Below are 6,967 nucleotides of genomic sequence, written 5' to 3'. Positions count from 1 at the left end.
AGCCTCTCACGATAAGCAGTAAGAAACTCGTGGGCATCCTCACCCACTTCCCCAGAAAACCTCGGTGGTGCCAACCTGAGAAACACACCAAGCATCTTCTGGTCCTCAAGCGACATAGGTCTGTCCGCTGCTAAGGGCTGTACTCCCTCAGGTCGTACCTGGACCTGAGGTGCCCTCACTGAAGGCTGATCCTGCGGTACTAGTGCTGGTGCATCTGGGGCGGGTGGCTGTTGCAACCCCCCAAGCACACCTAAGAGCTGAGCAATAGCGGACTGGAGATCTGGAGTCAAAATTAGTCCGGGTGGCGGCTGGGATGGCCCCGGCCCCACCGGCTGATCTGCTATGCGAAGTGCTGAAGGGTCTGCTACTGGCTCTAGATCCTCCTCTCTCTCCTGGACTGATGTTGCGGCACTCTCTCGACCTCGGGGTCGGCGTCTACCCCAAGCTGGGGCTCTGTCTGCAGGCCTGGGTGTATCATCCCTAGCCGCGCCACCTCGCGAGTGAACCATCCTGCGAAAGAGTGAAACAAGTGAGATTTTAAGGAATCAATAAGACACATGCTGCACGTAGGTTAAACAAAAGAGGAAATCTTTCTAAGGACATCCTGTGGCCTCCCGAAAAAAAGTTACGGAAGTCTCCGCACCGATCCGCAGGACTCTACTAGACTCTAGTTCTGTACAAGTGAGACCGGTGAAATTGAGGCTCTGATACCATTTTATCACGACCCGATTTCTCGAGTCATGATGGCACCTACTATACCCTACCAGTAGGTAAGCCAACCCGTAACCCAGAACATCAAGCAATGAGCAAAAGGGCAGAAACTAGCGAAAATAATAATCTAAACAAGAATAACAAGGCGGAAGCAACCCAAAATAAATATATACAGAAATCCCTCCCTGAACTTGGAAGTTACTAGTATAGAGCTATCTAACAAGGTGTACAAGTCCCAAAAGTGGACCACAACAGAGCATGTCTCAAAGGCAACAAGACTAGCTAAAACAAAATAAGGAGACAGAACAAACCCCAAAACGCCAAATGCTCGCCTTCGTCTCCGAATCACAGCTGCAAAAGAAGGATGGAACTAATCACCGCTGGTAACTGGTACTGCGACCTGCATCACGAAACAGATGCAGAGCGTAGCATGAGTACCAACACAAGATGTGCTCAGTAGGCATCACAGGCCGACTGAGCAAAAAGGGTAAAAACAATAAGAAAAGATAGAATCTAGACATAGAGAGGTCAAAACGGATAAGAAAAGAAAGCACACGAGCATACCACAAACAAAGTAAGTGCACTAAACTAAACCTAACTGGACCCATATGCCTAGAAGGTACACTCGTGCACAAGCTCAAATAAAACCTGAACGGACCCCCATAAGCCCGACAAGTACACGGAAAAGCTAAGTCTACTGAGAAAGAAGAAAATCGGGCTCCCACCCCAAAGTAACTAAGATAATCCTTCAGACTCCACCAACCAGCAGTGCACTCCCAACCCAGCTAGAAAGAGTTACCCTAGGGGGCACCCAACCAAACAGTCCACTCCCAGTCCAGCTAGTAAGAGGGAGCCGTGAGTGAGGTAGACATCGCGAGACGTCCTACCATGCAGTCAACTCCCAGCCCAGCTAGAGAGAGCGACCCGGGGACACCCAGCCAGCAGCATACTCCCAGCCCAGCTAGATTGAGAGGCCGGGGCCGTCCACTCTAAGACATCACAGAAAAGGTTCCAAGCCTGTACTATCTCAATCCCACACCTCGAGTGATGTACCAAACCTTCGAGAATGCGTCGGAACCGCATAATGAGAGTAAGAAGATACAGAAGTGCAGCAAGTAGCGATAACGCCTAATCTAAGGCTCAAACTATAAAATTCAAGTCTGCTATTCCAGTCTACAAGGAGTTAACTCATCCGAGCGACGTCGGGAGCAAGTCAAGGCTATCCAGCCCACACGGTCATAAGTCTAAGGCAATGCTAGCCTAACCTAGACTAAGAACATCATGCTTACGGTTAAGGATGAACAAGGCATATAATACATAGCATACACGCATACAATAGCATATAGCGCATAAGCATGTAACTCAACTAAGCCGGTTAACATGATACTATACCCGAAATGTGGCCAATCGATCCTAACATAAGGTGTCTAATCAAAGTAAGATAGTAAACTGGTACCCACCCCCAATTCACTCCAATCGACATGTTTTTACACAATTAAGATAAATCTAAAAGAAAGGAAGCCGTAGCATACCTTAAGGCCGATTGCGCGCTCTCCAAATCACTTTACCGGAGTTTTCCCTTTCCGAACAGTCTCAAAACGCTGCCCCGCTATACAAAATAGAGTCACAACGTTACTACGGTCATTTAGAAACCAAAATCACAAGAAACGGAGGTGCTCTGAACTCGTTCGGAACCACGTGCACGCAAACAAAATATGCAACCATACCAAGTTCGATATTTCGGACTCAACGACGCAATCAAAATTTCCATCAAAGGTCATCCAGATAGAAAGGGGATCCCACTACCAAAGGCCATTTTAAGTTAAAACCCACAAAAGGGGTCGGAGAGATATCAAAAGCTTCGGGACACAAAAGAAGGGTCAATCTAGACCAAACTCGACATTTCAAAGCTAACCGCACTGACGGAATTCTCATCCAAGTGCGTTTACTCAGAATGTTTACCAAAGTCAAACTTAGGCTTAAACTTAAAGTTAAAACGCCTAATTGCACCGACTCACACTGAAAACCTCGGGAGTCATGTCGACCATTCTACTATCCTAAGGTGACCCTCCGGAGCTGATAGAATCGTCAGAATTGGATTTCGATGTCATCTTCTTGAACTTTTGATCAAAAATGATCGTTCAAGGTTCATGAGCTCCAAAACACAAAAACTCCCACCAAGACCAAACGAACGACCAGGTGACCGAACTGTCAGTCCCAGAAAGTCATAAATGACTTGGGGTCGCTACAGGAATGCTCTAAATAACACACAGAAGACAAGACACAGAAATGACCTGGAGGGTCATTACAATATCCACTACTAAAAAGGACTTTCGTCCGCGAAAGTAAGGGTCAAGAAGTACCTGAAGGCTCAAACAAGCTGGGAAACTACTCTCGCATCTCCTGCTTGGTCTCCCAGGTAGCCTCCTCGACTGGACGATTCCTCCTCAAGGACCTGAATAGTACGCTCCGACTGGCCATCCGTCTGCGGGTGGAAAGCTGTTCTAAGGTCAACCCGAGTGCCCAACTCATCCTGAAAGGTCGTCCAAAAGATGGACGTGAACTGAGAGCCCCTATCTGATATAATAGAAACTGGCACTCCATGAAGTCGAACCACTTCCCGAATGTAGGTACGAGCCAACCTCTCGGCGCTAAATAAAGACTGAACATGAAGGAAATGTGCTGACTTGGTCAATCGATCAACGATGATCCAAATGCTGTCAGCACCTATAGAAGTCCGAGGTAACCCCACAATGAAGTCCATAGTGATACGCTCCCACTTCCACTCCGGAATGGGTAATCTCTGAAACTCACCACCAGGCCTCAAATGCTCTACCTTTACATGCTGGCAGCACAAGCAACGGGAAACAAAGTGAGCAATATCTCTCCTCATACCACTCAACCAGTAATGCTGCCTCAATTCACGATACATCTTCGCTATGCCCGGATGGATAGAGTATCTAGACTCATGGGCCTCAGAAAGTATCAACCGTATCAAATCCCCAACTCTCGGAACATAGATGTGGCCGGCGAATCTCAACATTCCATCAGGATCTAAGGTAGCATGACCACCATCATCGGCTAACACTTGATCTCTAAGGGCCACCAAGGCCTCATCCTCAAACTGACAACCACGGATCCTATAAAGCAAGGAAGACTGAAGTCCCATATGGACCAAGACTCGTCTAGGATCTGAGATATCCAACTGAATCAAGCTATAGGCTAGGAACTAAATGTCCATAGCCAAGGGTCGTTCCTCAATAGATATGAAGGCTAGACTACCCATACTCACCGCCTTTCGGCTCAAAGAGTTCGCTACCACATTCGCCGTGCCCGGATGATACAGAATAGAGAGGTCATAGTCCTTTAGGAGCTCAGTCCAACGACGCTACCTTGAATTAAGGTCCCTCTGGCTCATGATGTACTGAAGACTCTTGTGATCGGTATAGATCTTAGATCGAACTCCATACAAGTAGTGCCTCCAAGTGTGAAAACTACCGCCGCCAACTCTAAGTCATGGGCGGGGCAGTTGTGCTCATGAATCTTAAGCTGCCTCGACGCATAAGAAATAACCCGGCCCTGCTGCATCAATACACAACCCAAACCGACACCGGATGCGTCACAATAAATCGTGAAGCCCTCGCCCTCAACTCGAAGAGTCAATATAAGAGCGGTGGTCAATAACTCCTTGAGCCTCAAAAAGGTCACCTCACACTCCTCTGACCAAACAAAGGGAACATAAACACGAGTCAACCGGGTCAGAGGTGCTGCCAAGGTAGAGAAACCCTCCATAAATAGTCTGTAATAGCCTGCTAGTCTGACGAAGCTCCGAATCTCAGTAACTGAGGTGGGCCTAGCCTAATCACGAATAGCCTCAATCATCATCGGATCTACCATAATGCCCTCCTTGGACACAACATGCCCCAAGAACGCTGCAGAGTCTAACCAAAACAGGCACTTTGAGAACTTGGCATAAAGCCGCTGATCTCTCGAATTCTGGAGCACACCTCTCAAATGCTGCTCATGATCACCCGTACTCCGCGAGTATATCAAAATATCATCAATGAAGACTATGACGAAGGAATCAAGTTAAGGCCTGAACACGCGTGTCATCAAGTCCATAAAGGCAGTAGGGGCATTAGTCAACCCAAATGACATTACCAACAACTCATAATGGCCATAACGGGTCCTAAATGCGGTCTTAGGGATGTCTGCTGCCCTAATCCACAACTGGTGGTAACCGAACCTCAAATCAATCTTAGAGAACATTGAAGCTCCCTATAGCTGGTCAAATAGGTCATCAATCCTAGGAAGAAGATATCGGTTCTTCACTCTCACCTTATTCAACTGTCTATAGTCAATGCACATGCGCATAGTACCGTCCTTCCTCATAACAAAAAGAACGGGAGCGCCCCAAGGTGATACACTAGGTCTGATAAATCCCTTACCCAAGAGATCCTGAAGCTGAACACTAAGGTCCTTGGGCTCTACAGGAGCCATCCGATATGGCGGAATAGAAATAGACCGAGCACCTGGCTCAAGCTCAATCGGAAAATCAATATCACGCACTGGAGGTAGGCCGGGTAGATCAGTAGGAAACACATCTAATAAGTCGCGAACAACAGGAACTGACTAAACCGGAGGAACCTCCCTACTCACATCAAGTACATAGGCCAAATATGATAAGCATCAGCTAGCCACTAGCCTCCTAGCACGAATAAAAGAGATAACCCCAACTGGTGTGCTACCACGAGATCCCTGCCACACCACCGGAGGAATACAAGGAATGGCTAAGGTAACAGTCTTAGAAAAGCAATCTAAAACAGCGCGATAAGGGGATAACCAGTCCATGCCCATAATCACATTGAAATCAACCATGTCAAGAAATATAATGTTAGCCCGGGTGTCACGCCCTTGGATAGTAACTAAGCAATATCAAAATACCTGATCCACTACTAATGACTTACCCACGGGGGTCGACAAACGCAACGGCGCTTCCAGAAGCTCAGACATCGTAGTCAATCGAGAGGCATATTGAACATAAATGTATGAAAAAGTAGAGCCCGGATCAAATTAAGCGAAGGCGGGCTGCTGGCATAAAAGAATCGTACCTTTGATCACAACCTCTGATGCCTCAGCCTCCGCCCTCGCTAGAGCTGCATAGAAGTGGCTATGTCCGCCTCTGCCCTGACCATCAGACCTACCACCTGACCTGCCTTCTCGAGGACCACCCCGTATACCCTGCTGACCACCTCTACGGTCCTGACCCTGACAACGGCCTCTAACTGGAGGTGCTGGTAAAGCTAGGGTAGCTGCATGAGGAGCGGGAGTAATTCGACTATGTTGAGGGCAATCCCTGGCCCAATGACCCATATCAGCATACTCATAGCAACCTTGTCGATGGTGACTCCCAGAAGAAGGACTGCAATGGCCTGAAGAAACCGACTGAAACACCTCGCAGCCCTGACTCGAACTAACTTCACTCCGACCACCATCCGATGCCTCAAGAGAGGCCTGTGTAGGTCTTCTAGACTGACCCTGTCGAAACCGTCGTCCGACCCTGTCATGATAATCTCTAGACATGGGGCGGGAGTCATTGTAGCTGCCCTGATGCCTAGCCCTCTTCTCCCTGCCCCCTTAGGCCTCACGAAGAAGATACTCCATAGTACTAGCATGGTCAACTACGTCTAAAAAAGATCAACCCGCAGAAACTAAGGACTGGGTCTCAAGCCGAAGTTGCAATCTCAACCCATGAACAAAGCACCTAACTCGCTCCTCCTCGTACTCTGCCACCGACGTGGAGCCCTGCTCCAACTTGCAGAACTGATCCCTGAGGCGGTCTCTGACGCTATGAGGGATAAACTTGGCAAAAAAGGCCTCAGAAAACTAATCCCATGATACTGGTGGAGATCCAACTGTCCTGGTCTGAATGAATGTGCGCCACCACTCCCTGGCTGGCCCATCTAGCTGGTAAGCAATGAAGTCGGACCCTCTTGACTCCACAAGGCCTAAGGTGTGAAGCCTCTCACGACAAGTAGTAAGAAACTCGTGGGCATCCTCACCCACTTCCCCAGAAAAACCTCGGTGGTGCCAACATGAGAAACACACCAAGCATCTTCTGGTCCTCAAGCGACATAGGTCTGTCCGCTGCCAGGGGCTGTACTCCCTCAGGTGGTACCTGGACCTGAGGTGCCCTCACTGAAGGTTGATCCTGCGGTACTAGTGCTGGTGTAGCTGGGGCAGGTGGCTGCTGCAT

At 48.5% G+C, this 6,967-nt stretch overlaps 1 pseudogene; it reads right to left on the bottom strand.

The window, feature by feature from the left end:
- Positions 1-509, bottom strand: part of LOC125859075 (uncharacterized) — a 124,958-nt pseudogene extending 124,449 nt beyond the window's left edge.
- Positions 510-6,967: the final 6,458 nt, after the last annotated feature.

This window comes from Solanum stenotomum, chromosome 3 (genome assembly GCF_019186545.1).
Source record: "Solanum stenotomum isolate F172 chromosome 3, ASM1918654v1, whole genome shotgun sequence".
NCBI lineage: Eukaryota > Viridiplantae > Streptophyta > Magnoliopsida > Solanales > Solanaceae > Solanum > Solanum stenotomum.
Note: the sequence above shows the minus strand (reverse complement) of the source record. Positions and strands in the feature narration are given on the sequence as shown.